The sequence below is a fragment of the Manis pentadactyla genome, chromosome 17 (assembly GCF_030020395.1).
Source record: "Manis pentadactyla isolate mManPen7 chromosome 17, mManPen7.hap1, whole genome shotgun sequence".
In the NCBI taxonomy this organism is placed as follows: Eukaryota; Metazoa; Chordata; class Mammalia; order Pholidota; family Manidae; genus Manis; species Manis pentadactyla.
This window is the reverse complement of record NC_080035.1, coordinates 54,788,645-54,804,934: the sequence shown is the minus strand read 5'-3', so window position 1 is coordinate 54,804,934 and position 16,290 is coordinate 54,788,645. Positions and strand designations below refer to the sequence as shown.

The window sequence follows — 16,290 nt, the reverse complement described above, 5'->3', positions numbered from 1 at the left end:
AGCTTGTTGAAAAAGCCCCATTCACCATGCTATCAAATCATTAGCCAAGTCCCTACAACTCTATAAAACTTCCCCATCCTCCAGGAAAGTCACAATGACATCCTTCCCAACGAGTGTTCGGCACGCAAAAACCAGGCTCCTGCTTTTTCTCCAGTGTTCTCTAACCTCCTCTAGGATGCAAAAGGGTTTCTTTTTTTATCACAGGCACCCTCCTTATAAAGTATATACCCTTTTTCAAATGAATTAAACTGATCTATGTTCAATGAATATTAGAGGATGAATACCACCTTTTAAAAAACTAACCCTTTTGATATGGTCTTTAATTCTTATCTTTCTAAAGACCACTTCCTTGTACAGTTTCTTTCGTGGAAAGCAAAGCAAAAACATTCACCCAGGTTCCTTGTATTCTCAAGATAATCATGAAATAATTGCAATACACTAGAAGAAAATTGTCCAGATTTTAAAACCTCCTTTTGGTAAATTTGGTTACAGAGCAGCATTAGAATTCTATTACGACACAGGAATTAAATCACTGTATAAATTCCAGGTAGAGACTATCAATGTGAAAAGGGGCACAGGAAACCTAACTCCAGAACACCCCCCAGGACAGAGCTCCTTAAATGAAAAACCACACCCCAGCTCAGGGTGAGTGAGCTACAGAATCTGTGACCCTATGGGACAGAGCTACATCATCACCAAGTTATTTGAAGTTTCCAGCCCACCTGTAAGAAACATGAGATTCTGGAAAGACTGGGCTAGGAAGACATCAATTCACTGTCTTTACCAATACACTTCGCCCAGTAAGCCAGCCACTGGCCAATTACATGTCTTTATTTCACCCAGAAGCAGATCTATTAGCCATACATTCTAAAAACACAAATGTTTTTTTGTGCCTGGAATAACTCCAACACTGGTGCCTTGCTGCAGAACGATGCTGCAGGAATATAAAGTGAGCATGTAGATACTGACCCCACATGTGAAGCTCATCGTCAGAAACTGTCATACCCAGAAGACCCCTCTGGAAGGGTGGAGGGTAAACCTCCAGCCAGAAGGCTGTGGAATGAGGAAGAAGGCCAAAGATGGGAGCCTTCGGAAGAGCCCGCCTGATCCCAACAATGGGGACAATTTTTAAGGCAGCTCCCCGAAAAGCTCTCAGGACCCAAAAGGCCTTTCTTCTTCCTCTCTTGTTTAGACTGAGTAAGAAATGCAAGACAATGCTGGAGGATGTACTGAAATGGGCTTGGCCCGTCACCACGTGCAAAGCACCTTAAACATAACCCAAGGCTAGGCTAGGCTAGGCTAGGCTAGGCTGGGTTTGCCCTCCCAGGACACTGCTGGTGGGGCCACAAAAGCCTTTGCTCCGGGGAACCGGGAAACAGGAGAGGGCCGGGCTGAGCAAGTCAAACCTGGGAAACTAACAAGAAAGACATTAACAACGACAATAAAATGAAACAGCCAGAGGCCACCATGGTACTCCAGAAGGCTCAGAGCCAGGCTGAGCCCGCTAAACTGTTCCAGATGGGAGACGATCTCTCCACGTCTCAAGAAGCTGATCTGCTACCAGGGCCCTCGTTGTTTTGTGAGCCTCACCGTTCCCTTTTCGCTGGGATCCTGCACAGACCCCAAGGGCAACAGGGCTCCAACTGCCAGGAACAAAATTCAGACTGGTTCCGGCAACTCCTGTTTATCCTCCATCTCGTATAACATACAGTCTCTCCCCTCCCCACCCCACCCCACCCCCAAGGGTCTGGCCAGATCACACAGCTAAAGTTTCCGGAACTTAAATCGTAAAACCACAATCAGGAGTTGCTTTGAAATGCTCACCACAAAAATCTGTGTCCCTTGCTTTAAAAGAAAAGAAAAAAAAAAAACTTTGCTTTCCATAAGGGCTGTCGATAAAGAGACAAATCTAACTTAGGCAGAGGGTGTGTTCTTCTTTGTCACCCACTGGGGTCTCGCGTCGCGTGGGCGAGCCCCAGGCACCCGGCTGCGCTGCGGCGCCCGCGCCGGCGGCCACGTCCCCGGCCCGCGACCCGCCTCCGGGGCCGAGATTGAGGCCAGAGGTCCGGAAGGTCCGGCGCTGTCACCGGGCCGGGTGGGATGGGAGGAAGCGGGGGGAAGGGCGCCGCGGGGTGGGGACGGCGAGCGGAGCCCCGCAGCCCGAGTGCGCAGAGGGGACCGAGGGTGCAGAGCGCGCGGAGCCCCGAGGCCCCCCAGTCCTGCTATTGTTGCCGGAACTGCCCCGGGTCCGGCGGCGACTCTCCCGCCTTTTAGGGGAAGCCTGCCCCCCCGCCCCCCGCGGGCAGGACCCCGCGAGCCGCGCCCCCGGGCGGTCGGCTCGGCGCTCCGACTCGCACAAGTTGCCGCCCGCCCGCCGCGGTCATTGTTCGCCGCGCGCCTCCTACCTCCACGGCGCCCGCGGCTCCGGCTTCCACTCCCGGCCTCCGGGATCGGCGGCTCGGGCCCCGGCTGCGGAGGGAGCGGCGGCTCCGGGCTGCGCGTGCGGCGCGGGCGCTCGGCTATTAATACCCGCGGGCGGCGGCGGCGCGGGAGCGCGAGCGGGGCTGGCGGTGGCCGGCCGAGGTCCGAGCCATCAGAGGTGGCGCGGGGCGGAGGGGAGGGCGGAGCAGGCGGGGTGGGTGGGGAGCGGGCTCAGGGTCGCCATGGCCGCCTCGACGCCGGGCCGAGCGCGGCTCGCGCAGGGAGGAGCGGCGCAGAGCGGAGGGCGGCCGCGTCCCCGCCCCGCGCCCCGGCCGAGCGCCCGCAGCCCTGCGCCCTCGCCGGAGCCGCCGCCTCCGAGGCCCGCCCGCGGGAAGTGAAGGCGGTCGCGCCCCTCCCCGGGCCTGGACCGGCCCCTTGGCGGGGGGAGCCCGGCGCCGCGCAGCCCGAGCCGCGGGGACAGCAAGAGAGCCACAGCCCCCTCCAGCGTCCGGGCCCGCGACCTGCGCGCCGGCGCGCCCCGCCCCACCCCGCCCGGGAGCAGGTGCGCAGAGGGCAGCCCCCCGCGAGCGCGCCTCCCCGATCCAGGCGAGCCCACCGCCCACCTGTACCTTACTCGGTCCTTGGCCCGGAGCCGATCCCTCCGTGCTGCGCCACCAAACGGAGCGCAGGAAGCGCTGGGGAGTGCGCTGCGCCACCAGGGACACGCCAATCCTGCAGCGGCTGAAAGCGACGAGGAGAGCGGGAGACCCGCGCACCGGCTAAACCAGGAGCACCCGGGGGTCGATCAGTGGCGCGGACTTGGCAAGTCGCTTGTTGAGGAAATGCAAAAGGGTGCCCCACCTGTGTTCCCACCTAGGACTCTGCGTTGTCGCGCGGCTTGGCAGAGACCCACGGGCACCCTCCCCCTCCCGGGCCGCAAGAGCGGGCTTCCGGCACTACCCTGGGCTGCGAGGGACTTACTCCCGCGCGGCAGTTGCCACCTCCATCGCCAGGGCCCAGCGTCCTCCACCCCGTGAATCCCAGTACAGTCCCCACCCCAGCTCGTCCCACTCTGGGGACAGGAGCAATGCCCCGCGGGGGGAAAGGAGTGGAATGGTTTAGGAGATGGTCCGCATATTCTTAGCTTTTGGGGGTTTCCGGAATTCGATGGCGGAGGCAGGGACCCAAGCGGGGACACAGTCACTGTACCCATCCTCCACCTGGGAGCAGCAGCTTTACCATTTCCATCCCCCCTTCCTGAGCCCCAGTTCTCGCCCTTTCTTGTCTTCGCTGAGGAGCAGCAGCAGGTTAGAAATGCTAGATCGCGAGGCTGTGGGTACAAGCCTCTGGAGGCCCCTGACTCCAGAACCCTGGTCATCTTGCGTCTTAGAGGAATTCAGTGATCTCACACCAGGAGGGCAAGTTTCACAGAAGCCACAGTTGAATTCAGAGGGTCAGAGACCCCTTGTGGAAGTGTGGGTTGAAACAAGAACGGGTGCATTACAAGTTCAGGGGTACCTGTGCCTAGCCAATGTGAGCAGTTGCTTCAACGGAGCGGCAAGATTTTGGGTATGAGGTACTGAGCTGTATTTTTTTTAATGCTGGCCTATGTGGGAAGGTGGAAGAAGAGACGGCCACATAGGCCTCAAACCTAAGAAGAAACAGCAGGTGTGTAGCTGGTAGTTGGAGAGGAGAAACAGTGGGCCAGATCCTGGGCTCTCTACTAACCAGCTGTTTGGCAAACCACAGAGAATTACTGGCCCCAAAACCTCTGATGTAAGTTGGTTCTCAGACCTGCAGTGGCAGACCTGAAAACTTCAGGAAACATCAATTCCTGGGCCCCACCCCAGGCCTACTTAATTAGGTTGTCCGACCTTTGCATGCATCAGAGTCCCTGGGAGGATTAATCCAAGTAGATGTCAGACCCATCCCCAAATGCCCTGATTCAGTGGGTCCGAGTGAGATTGAGAATTTGTATTTCTAACAGGTTCCAAGAGAGTGCTGGGCCCACACTTTGAGAACCACTGAATTAGAATAATGGTCAGTCATACACTCACCTAAGATTTAAAAACCTGAACCCCAGACTTGATGCCAACCAGTTTTACGAGGATTCCCGGGGTTGGGATCCAGGCATCGGTATCTTTTAAATTCTCTAGTTGATGCATGCATAGCCAGGTTTGAGATCTATAGCCATAGACAGCGCTTTTTAAACTTTCAAGTATATCTGAATCACCTGGAGATCTTGTTAAGCCGCAGGTTCTGGTCTAAACTGGCCATGCTATCGTTCTAATAAGCTCACGGTGCCATGTTTATTGATAGTCCTGAGACTGCACTGGGTAGCAAGCAAGGTGCTGTGCCAAGCCATACAACTAAAACCAAACAATTGTAGAACTCACAGAAAATTGGGAAAGTGACATTTCTTCACTCGCCCTCTTTGGGAGACAAACATTTTCCACGTACAACATTGTTTCTTTCATCTTCTTACTGTGTCTACTGTTGTTCTGCTCTTAGCATATGTATGATCATAATCTAACATTTGCCACTGTTTTATTATCTTAATACTGTCAGCATTTTTGAGGGAAGATGATTTCTAAAGAGGCAATCTGAGAGAGTAAGAGTAAATACAGGAGAAGGGAGAAAAGGACAGGCTTAAGGGCTCCAGCTGCAAGAGCCTGGGAACCCCCCAGCTGCCTTCCAGCTCTCCTGAACATTCTGTTCTGCGCACTTAATCTCATTGAAAGCACTTCTAAAATTCCTCTGCCTGAAAGCCAGGGGTTCCGGGCCTGGAAAATCTGCCACCTGGTTGATCAACTCCTGAAAACCTGAGGTGTTTCTGTGTCATTTATGCCTCATTTTCAGACCATAAAAATGTGTAATTCCCTAGGTCCCTTTCTTATGACAGTCATGGGGGTATTAAATCTTTCTGAACTAAGTGGTTATCCTGTTCTTAACTCCTCCTTTTATTAATTTTAACTGCTTTTTATTACAGTATGTGCACGTGGTAAATTAATAATCAAGCAGGACAGAAGGGTCGTGAAGCTCACGACCCTTCTGCAGCCCAGCGGCCACTTCTCAGAGGTCATTTTCCCAACAGCTTTTACAGACTTACAGAAATTTTTCTAAGCTTCTACAAAATATGTGTGTAAATCTTTTATGTTAAAGCGATCACATGTCACAGTGAAATGAAACCTCTTATCCACAGTTACCACCCCCGCCTCCCCTAAAGCCATCACCACCCCTTTCTGGGGCAGGGCAGTCTCTGGGTTCAGGGCAGTGTGTATCTTGGACAGAACACACACTGATGGTAGGTAACATGAGGACCTTTACTAAAACCCAGGGCAGGGAGAGGGGACTTGCTCATAGCACTTTGGTGGGCAGCTATGTTGTGCCTCCTGAAATTCACTGTCTCCTTGAGAGAGGGCTGGACCTAGTGGGTGACTTGAGGCTAATGGATAGAATATGGAAGCATGGGGTAATGTCACCTGCATCTTGCTAGCACTCTCTCTTGCCTTCTCACCCTCATGGATGAGGCAAGCTGTTGGGAGATATACAAGGAGCACTGTGCTCAAGGAACAGAGGGAGCTGGTGAGATGAGGCCTCAGTCCAACAGCCATTGAGGCATGATCTAGCACCCATCACAGGTGTGAGCTCGGAGGGGGGGGCCCTCCTTGGCCCTCCCTCCCAGTCAGTCCGCCAAATGACTGCAGCATTGTGAGGAACCCAGAGCCAGAGGACCCTGCTAAGCCATGCCTAGATCTTGCCCCATAGAAAGTGTGAGATGGTAAATGTTGCAGTTCTAAAACCACTAGGTTTCGGAGTTATTTGTTACACAGCAGTAGACAACTAACAAACAGCGTACTGTGTTAAGCATAGAATTAGAAGAAGTAGGTTCTAAGTTAAGTCAGGAGGAAGAATATGAATCTCTCTGTAGAGGAGGTGGGAAAAAAAGTCTTGAGCTCTGGAGCTGGGTTGGCATTTCAGCAGCCCAGAATGGAGCCCTACTTGGGTGGAGCCACCCATGGGGCAAAGTCACCCCCTTCTCGTAGCTGCTACCCTCTGATGGAACCAGCAGAGTTACAGAGGAAGCAAACGACAGGAAGTAACGTGAGGTTGCAGAACTTACATAAGAAGGATTCTGGAGATGAGGACTTACTCTTCTGCAGAGAAGTTTCTAGATCTAGGAAGCAGAGGGGTAGCAATGGTGGTAACACAAACCAGATAGGGGAAAGGTTAAGGGCGGGGCGGGGACGGAGGGGGATAGTAGAAAATTGGAATCAAGAGAATGTCCATGTGGAACACTTTTGGTTCAAAAGCTAGTTGCAGATTAAATGTTGGTAGATATTACAAAATTACCCTCCAAAGATGTTGCAGTAATTTATGCTTCCACTGTGGGGTTTTTAAATCACGGCCATAAATTCTTTGACACTCCTCACAGGAAGAATGAGGTCTCTATCTGCTCCCTTTGAATCTGGACAAGCTCGTGACGCGGTCAGTAGAATGGCCGTGACGCCCTGTGACCCGGTCAGAAAGCCATGCAGATTCTAGCTTCTCTGTTCTTGTATACACTTCCTCCTGGGGCCCCGTGCTGCCGCGCGAGGAGTCCCAGCTGTCCCAAGACCAGTCAAGAGGCCACAGAGTGTGGCTGACAGTCCCAGATGAACCGTCTTTCACCATCTCAGCCCAGGACCCAGGAAGAGAGTGAAGAAGCCGTCTGGGAGTGGGTTCCTCAGCACCCCCACCTGTGCCTATCCCCAACCATTCCAGCTTTTTGGGTCATACCAACTTCGGACATCATGAAGCAGAGAGGAGCCATCCCTGTGGTACCTTTTCCAAACTCCTGGCCCACAAAATCTATGATAAAATGAGTATTTTACACCATTAAACTCTGCATGGCTTGCTGTGAAGCAACAGATAACCAGAACACCCGCCAAAGGTGCGAAAGAGTTCTTACTATTTACACTTCACCCGCTCTGGATATTGGCAAACTTTTAATATTTGTCAATCTTAGAGTGAAACAGAAGCTCATTATTTTTTTAATTATCCACTGACATTTCATTATGCATGAACTGACTTTACATGCTTTGCTCATTTTGCCATTGGGTTGTCTTTTTCTTGTTGATCACAGTATCTTTATCTGTTAAGGAAATAGCCCTCTATTATCATCTAGTGAATATTTGTTTTTGTCTCTCTGGTAGTGTTTTTTTGCAGTACGAAGTTCTTAATTTTTGTATTGTCTGGCCCATCAGTGTTTGCTTTTATGATTTCACATTTTTGCATCATGCTTGAAAAAAGGTCTTTCCCATTTAAAAAAATCACTTTTCACGCTTCAACAATTTTTATAGAAGTGATCTATAAAGCATTTATTTTGGCATAAGAAATGAGATAGGGATCCAAATCACTAACTTATATATTATTGAATAATAATAATAATATGAATAAAAATCAGGATCCATCTTTTTTTACCCTTGTTTGAATTGCTGATTTTGTCATATAGTAGAGTCTATATTTTTTCCCACTGATCTGCTTGTTCTTGTCCCAGAAACAAAATGTTTGTGTTCATAGCTTCATAATATATTTTACTATCTGATGAAATGTATGTCCTATAATCTCAAAGTTGTCCTGGCTAGTCTTACATACTTGTTTTTCCAGGTGAATTTTAGTATCATTTTATCAAGTTCTAAAAATAATTATATTGCACCTTGATTAGAACAGCTTTGAATTTTTAACCCCTAACTTCTACTCTTTCTTGAATTTCTTCTTTTCTATTTATAATAATAATAGCTAAAACACATAGCTATTAGTACCTTAGTAAATATTAACTCATTTAAGTGCCACATCAACCCTATGAATATTAATTGTTTGCATTTTAAACAAGGAAGCAGAGGCACAGAGAGGCTAACTTACCTAAGATCACACAGCTAGTAAATGGCAGAGAAGAGAATTCAAACTGAGGCCGACTTCAGAGGCTATGCCCTCAGCTATTGTGCTGTGCTGGGCCTCTGTGTTCACAAATCTAGGACAGCTGGAGAAAAGTATTAAAAACATCTTTCTTTAGGATAGAAAATAGAATAGGATAAAAAGTAAGGACTTTTGTCATATTTTTTCCACTTTACTTTCAAAAGGAGAAATTTAGGAAGAAACCAGAGGAAGGTCATAAATTGAAATCATTTTGAATCTGGCCTGTGGTCTTGCCTTTTGATTCTCAGGGAATGAAATGGTACATAAGGGGAAGGTCTATCATTGTTGATGGTTGCTTGAAACATTTTCACTGTTCAAAAATGCATTGAGAGTTGAAACAGGAGTGGAGTGGGGAGGGATATCTCTGTCTCTATCTATGCCCACACACGTATGTATATATCCATAATCAAGAGAGCAAATCTCTGGCTGATTGATCTCATGTACAAGGTCCCTGCAAAGTAACTCTAATGCTTACACTCCCGCAGTAGGAGTTCCATGTGTATCTGCGTAATTATCCCCTGCTTTAAATTGTACTTTCACACATTTTAGGCAACAATAGATATGTTCTCTCCCACCCCCAACAATTGTTGCTGAAGATCCATAAATCTAATGCATGTTGAAAGATCATCAAAGGGTAAGTTAAAGAGATCACCTACTCCCCACCGCCTGGACAGGATGAGGGACAGCTGGCTCACGTGGACAACTGTGTCTGCAAGCTTTACCTGCCCCTCAAGACAGCTGAGGGCAACCAGTCCTCTTAACCCCCAAATTACCACCAACTCTTTGGGAACATTTTCTGATAAACTGGACTTCAGCACCTTCTTTCTCTCCTGCATGGGACCAATGCTACTTAAATTCAGCTCTTAATCCTTGAAAAGAAAGTGAATTCTAAGTACAACCACACCTTTTTCCTAAGCAGTGGGATGTTGCTTTTCAGAAAGAAGAGTCCTGTTCTTTAGCTCATTAGTAAAGGGGTTGAAAATGAACAAACATAGCAATAAACTAGCACTTGGGTGAATCATTCCTCCTTATCCTTCTCATGTAGATTGAGAATACTAGGGGCAAGGAGGAACCTTAAAAAATAATTTCTATACCTTAACAAATTAAAATCCTTGTAACATATTCAAACATTACCTAAATAAGTCTATACCTCATCACAAATTATCTCTAAATATTTGTTTTAACTTTGAATGTGGAGTAACCAAGAGAGATGGACTTAAATGATAGTAATCTGAAGTCCATATTAAGTTCTTATCATTAGAAATTGTGCAATGTGAAAAAAAAATGAGATAAAATATTCCTTTCCTAGAAATGCTTAAGAATAGAGATTTGTAATATTCACAGTGGTTCTTCAGGACTGCTCCAGAAATCAAGATAGTAAAACTTAAAAGATTTTAACAGATACTTCACTAAAGAAGATAGAAGAATAGCCAGTGATTAAAGAGCTTATCAGTTTGGGAAACACAAATTAAAGCCACAGTAGACACACTACACACCCACCAGAACTGCAAAAATTCAAAAAACAACTGACATCGGAGTTTGACAAGGATGTGGAGCAACTGAGGTTTAAACATTGCTGATGAAAATGTAAAATGGTACAGCCACTTTGGGAAAAAGTCTGGCAGCTTCTTATAAAGTCAAACATGCACTCACTGAAAGACCAAGTAATTCCACTCCTGTGAATTCACCCAAGAAAAACAAAAACATATGTCCACAAAAAGACTTGTTCAAAAATGTTCATAGCAGTTTTACTAATAAAACTTAAAAAATGGGTGGGGAGGGATTAGGATGGACAAACAGATGCCCATCAACAGCAGAATGGAGAAAAGTAACCTGTCGTATATTCATATACAATGGACTTATAACTCAATAATAAAAAGGAATGAACTGTTGATACATGCAAAAACATGGATGCATCTCAAACACATTTCGGTGAGAGGAACTTTACACAAAAAAGTATATACTGTGCTTTCCTATTTGTATGTTGCTTTATGATAGGCAAACCACATGGAGAAAAATTCAGTGGAGGCTGTCTTGGGAGGACAGAGGGTAGAAATTGGCTAGGAGGATACTTGAGAGAATGTTCTGAAGTGATTGTAATATACTTATCTTGACAGAGGTTTGGGTTGTAACAGAGAAATTTGTGAAAATTTCATAAATATACATTTCAATTCTGTGCATTTTATCATATGTAAACATTACCTCAAAAGAAATGAAACAAATATTGAACTCGAGTTAATGATGTATACGTAATATTTATGAGGAAGAGTATTTACACCACTTACCTTGAAATAGATTTTAAAATAAGGTTTATTGATGGGTGGCTAGGTAGGTGACAAAGGATAGAGGGTAAAATGTTAGTAGAATCTTGGAGTTGGCCAGAAGCACATTCACCATAAATTTCTTTCAATTTTATAGTACATTTTACATTTTTATAATAAAATGATGAACTCCATTCCTAAGTATACGCCCAAGAGAAATGAAACGTTGTCCACATAAAAACATGCACATGAGTGTTCACATGAGCATTATTCATAAGAGCCAAGAAATGGACTTTCTCTGAATGTCTATCAGGGATGAATGGATAGACCAAATGTGACCTATCTGTACAATGCAATATTATTTGGCAATTAAAAGAAATGAATACTGGTGTATGCTACAACATCCACTTCCTCTAGAAATCAACCCTATTATCACACAAATAATTAATGGAATGCCTACTATATGCAAAGCACATCCTACGGCTTCTTTTAGAGTAAATTAGAAGACTTCTCAAAGACTTCCTAGTGGTGACTATCAATCCCCCAGGCTCCTTGCTAGACAGAGGCTATCAATTTCCTATTTTAAAGCATTTCCAAGGGAAGACCTTTCGCTTTCCCAACAATTCTCCCATTCTGGCATTTGTGACATAGTCATCTAGATAACTTTCCACTACCTATTGCCTCAAAATGATCTCACTGGCTATCTTAATGTAATTTGATGCTTATTACTCCTAAATTTTTCTTCTGTTCTCACAAATTATTCATCAAAACAGACTCACACTGTCATTAACTTATGACTTTGGGTTTTTTTCCACAGTGGAATTAATAGGGTTTGATTTTTTCCTTGGTGGAAACTCTACATTTCTTTCCAAATTCACGCATGCAAAAAAAATCATGTAAATCAATTTCTATTCCAAACTTCATCCCACTGGGCATCAGCCCCAGTCACTGGGGGGCTGGCCTCACTCTGTCTCCCACACCTCTTGCAGGAGAGCAGAATCCCCAGAGCTCAGGTGGCACCAAAGGGTCAGAGAGACCCTCTGGGACCACATTGCTGTCCTGGGCTTTGTGTTTCCAGGCCCTATTTAGGGCAGGGACACTGCCAGCAAAGCTGGGGACCAAAAGGTGAGGCTGGGTGCCTGCTGCCTGTGGGGCCCCAGACCCTCTTTCCTTTTTGGCTTGAAGGAAATCCCTTCTCTTTCCTCTTCTTCTTTGGAGGCAATACCTCTGTCTCCCCTGTGGTCACAGAACATTGAACATAATTGGGATTTTGGCTTCCAAAAATGTGGCTATCTCAAAAAGATTTTCACCATCCATGTATTTATCTCCAATCCAAGAGAGTACATGAGGATGTGTGCTAGGAGGCTGTGCCCAGAGGAGCACCCAGGGCCGCCAGGGAGACCCACAGGGAGCAGCCAGCACCCCAGTGTCAGCTAAGAGCACCGGGCAGGCAGGTCCACCCAGCAGAAGAGGGAAAGGAAGCCATCCTGAAGGAAGGAGCCTCGGCCAGGAACACAGGGGTAGGAAACAGGTAGCGGGCTCTACAGGCAGTGGAAAAGATGGTCCCAGCAGGTTTTACTCCAAAATTGCCCTTTCCAGTACTCTTTGCTCAAATATTTGTGGAATTAACTGCATTTTGCGGTGTTTCAGCCTTTGCTCATTTCTGAGAACAGCTGAGGTTTAGGAGATCCCTCTTTTCCATCCCACTGAAGCTTTTTAGGTGTTTTCTAGTAGAAAACAACACATTAGTTCCTACTTAATGTTTTTTCAATTGCCTTCTCACTCCATTTGATGGTACATCAGTTAAAGTTTGTTTTACATCCACCTTGTCTAAGGTTGAAAGACAGCCCTCTTGAATGAGAGGTTCTTTGTGGGTGGTGGGGGGACAGTAATGATAAGGCTCAAACTCCTTTTATTATTTGCTTTTCTTTTAACTAAACTGAAACTACATAGATTGATGGAAGTTAGTATGATAGTTTATCTGGCTACTTAGCTTGGTCATTTTATATGAATTCTATTTTATGATATTTTCGTGAAGGGTAAACTGAATCTTCTTTAATTGTCCTGAATCACAAGAATAATGAAGGGTTGATTTGGGAATGACACAACTTATTGTCAATTAACCCAAAAACTTCAGTAACGTACAGTTACTGAGGAGAGGAGAGGAGAGACAAGTGCTCTCTTAGCAAAATAAAGCCAGAATATTTTCAGCCAAACTAAAGTCAAAGTTAGGTTAATACAAGAAATGTGAATCTCTAGAGGACCCAGTGGAAGGGCTGAGACTGCAAGGAAAGTGGTTCCTGCAGGGAGAAATGGGTTGGTTTTGGATGATTAGGCAAAAATTAGCTAATGTTGGTGTAGAAGCACCCATTTCCCAACTTCTTCCCCAGTCTCCCATGCTCAAGAGCAAGCTCTCCTTTCTCCCTGATCAGGAAGGCCAAAAGGTACCAGACCCAAACCCATTCCTTTGACTTCAGAGTCTCTATAATGGGGCCAAAGGGAAAAGTCACTGATTGGTGTCTAAGACTTCAAAATGTGCAAGACACAAGGAGGACTACAAAGGGCCTGGAATTTCATTATTTTCATTGAGGGGGTTGGCTGGACCTGGGCAGAAGGGCAGGTGTATGGGAAAAGGAGGGGCTCAAAGGAGAGGAATTGCAGAAAAGGGGAACATTTGGGGAACAGAAGTGGTCTACCAGGAGGCTTAGGAGACCTGCACGAGGGGCCACATGTCGGAGGGCCTTGACAGGAAGTCCCAGCCTCTTGTAGGATGGAGGTAGCCATACCAGATGCCTGGCCCAGGGAAGCTTTGGATTAGCCATCTGAACTTTAGAATAAAAAAATAACTTAAACTTTCCTCAGAATCCAGTAAGTCCCCTTCAGAGGAAGACAGGTGACATGGTGTCTGTTCAGTGAGGGGAACATCCACCAGTTGATGAGAAATATTCAAACCTATTTTATTAACTTCCTATTGCTGTGAACAAATTAGCAGAAATTTATTGGCTTAACACAAGACAATTTGTTATCTTCCAGCTCTGTAGGTTGGAAGTCCTAAAATCAAAGCTGAGAGCATCACATTTCCTGATTTCAAAATATACCATAAAGCTATAGTAACCAAAACAGTATGGTACCAATGTAAAAAAGAGGTACACAGACAATGGAACAGAATAGAGAGCCCAGAAATGATCCCACACATAATAATCCCACTAACCTTTGAATGCAGTGGAGGAAGGATAGTCTCTTCAATAGATAATATTGGGAAATCTGGCTATCCACATGCAAAAGAATGAAATTTGACCCTTCTCTTACACCATGTGAAAAATTTGACTCAAAATGAATAAATTCATGCTCACAGGTACAAAGGGCTAGGATTTCAACATATCTTTTAGGAGGACACAATTCAACCCAAAACAGGAGTTCTTGGATTCTCTACTGCTCACCAGGCCCTAGGTCCACCTCTAAGGTCCAGCTTTATCTCGACCTTTGCACTACTTGCAATATTGCCATAATAAAGTCCATCATCACAGGAGCTCGTCAAAGCTGATTTTTGCTAGTTATTGTCAAAAGATCCCTAGTTAATATGCTAGGCATGCTCTGACACTGTTACTGTTTCCTCTGTATACATCTAAGACACACTGTAACTTTAATTTTTCTGCAGCTTAAAAAATTGTTTTTCTAAAGGGGCAGAGAGGGGACAAATATGAAAATGATGTAACCAACAAAATGCAGGTTTCTGACCCAATTGCCATCTCACTTGTCCCAGGTTCATGTGCTCTCCTGCACCTGACATCTAAACATAGCGTTTTCCAAACCATATCATACAATATGGTGTTTCATGAAAAAATTCACAGCAAAGATAGTTGAACTTTAAAATTTATTTTTTAAAGTATTAAGGATGAAGAGACTGAGACGGAAGATTATCAACTTGCCTAAGGGCCCACAAACCAGCCAACAGGAGACTGGGAACATGCTCTCTTCATCCAGACTTGCCACGTGTCATGATTAAATTCCGAGAACCATACTCCATATTAGGACAAAATGCTGGTGGTTATTTTAGAGTATCTATTGATGTAATTGTCTGATTTTTCAACTGTCTACAGAGAGCCTCATATGTATGAAGCACTAAACGGAATGTTCCAGAGACAGAAAGAACACCACCAGCACCTGACATAGTACATAAATTAAAATAACTGTCCTTTAGAAGAGCAGAAGGCAGACTGCAGTTCAGTCAAGGTCCCACACAGCCAAGTCTATGCAAGAAACCAGCGAGATCCTTGCTTCATATCTGTGTTTCCTAGTGTTTTCAACCAGATCATATTTCCACTGTGCCTGCAAATTTCATTTTTGTTCCCCCATTCGTTCTAATCTGTGTTTCTGAAATAAACATTTTAGTTTAAAAAAAAAGCATATTATGCAACAAATGGCATGAAAAAGAAATGAAAGGGGGCTGTTTTAGATTTAAAAAGACTTAAAGGACAGAACAGAAGAACATGTGTGGAATTTTTTATTTTCTGATTCCAGCAAAACAAATGTAGAAAGACTTTTTGAGACAACCAGGGAATTTATATTATGGTCTGGGTAGTATGATTCCAAGAATTATTGTTGATTTTGTTAGTTGTGATAAATGGCCTTGTGGTTATGTAAGAAAATGTCCATAATTTTTAGATACATTACGAAGTATGTAGGAGTCAAATGACATGAAATCCAAAATGTGCTTTAAAATATTATAGTAAAGGGGAAAAGAAAAAGCTAATGTAACAAAATCCTGAGGCTAACTTCATCTAGGTTTAGTTTTATGGCAATTTATTCTATTAGCCTCTCTACTTTTGTTTGAAAATTTTCATGTAAATTTAGAAAATACACATAAGTAGAATACCTATAGTAGTTATCACATGATAACCTGTCTTTATCATGTGATAATAAACATAAACTCAAACAATTAGATAATTTCTCAGGTGAGTTCCTGGTGCCCTTGGGCAGGGCAGTGTATTTTTTGTTCAATAATGTCTTTAAAGCAATCCCAGACATCATGTCATTTCAACCAGGCATCCTTCAGCTTTTCTCAACACAAGAATGCAATGAAAAATTGTTGCTTTAAGGAGCTTTTGTTCTGGTGTGGGTAGTGGGAGTGGACAATAAGTAGAGAAATTAATAAATGTAAATATATCAAGTGGTGGTAAGGGATAGCAAGACAAATAAAGAACAGAGAGTGATGGGCCAGGATACAATCTTGCATTGGCGTAGTCAAGCAATGCTTTCCTCATGTGTGACAGTAGAACAGAGACCTGAACAACGTAGGAAGCAGGCTGTACAGGGCCTGGGCACCTGCTGGGATGGGGAGCTTCTGAGAGGGGCTTGGGCAGAACCAAAGGAGGCAGCCACGTGCCAGTGTCTGGTGCCGGCGGCCAGCATGTCATCCCAGAAAGCTGGGTGGGGCATCCCATGTTAGGGGTTACCAATCTAGAGACTAGAAAACACTAAATAGTTTACAGCAGAGGAAAACACACATCTAGAGGACAAGGTGTAGTTCTAGGGTCCCTTCCCATCCTGTTACCAGGAGGTCAGGTAAACCCTCTGCTAAGGACTGAATTGTGTCCCCCCAATTCATATGTTGATGTCCTAACCCCCACTGGTTGGTGTTTGAAGATGG

At 45.3% G+C, this 16,290-nt stretch overlaps 1 protein-coding gene across 3 annotated transcripts in view; it reads right to left on the bottom strand.

Annotated features, from left to right (window-relative positions):
• The window catches only part of FARP1 (FERM, ARH/RhoGEF and pleckstrin domain protein 1), a 284,581-nt gene extending 280,811 nt beyond the window's left edge, over positions 1-3,770 (bottom strand). For 2 of the 3 annotated variants that reach the window (XM_036893885.2, XM_036893887.2), the window contains exon 1: positions 2,406-2,756. The gene's annotated coding sequence lies outside the window, so the exon portion shown is untranslated. Of the gene's footprint in view, positions 1-2,405; positions 2,757-3,050 lie in introns of those variants that run through there. The other variant, XM_036893886.2, reaches the window with a different exon arrangement.
• Positions 3,771-16,290: the final 12,520 nt, after the last annotated feature.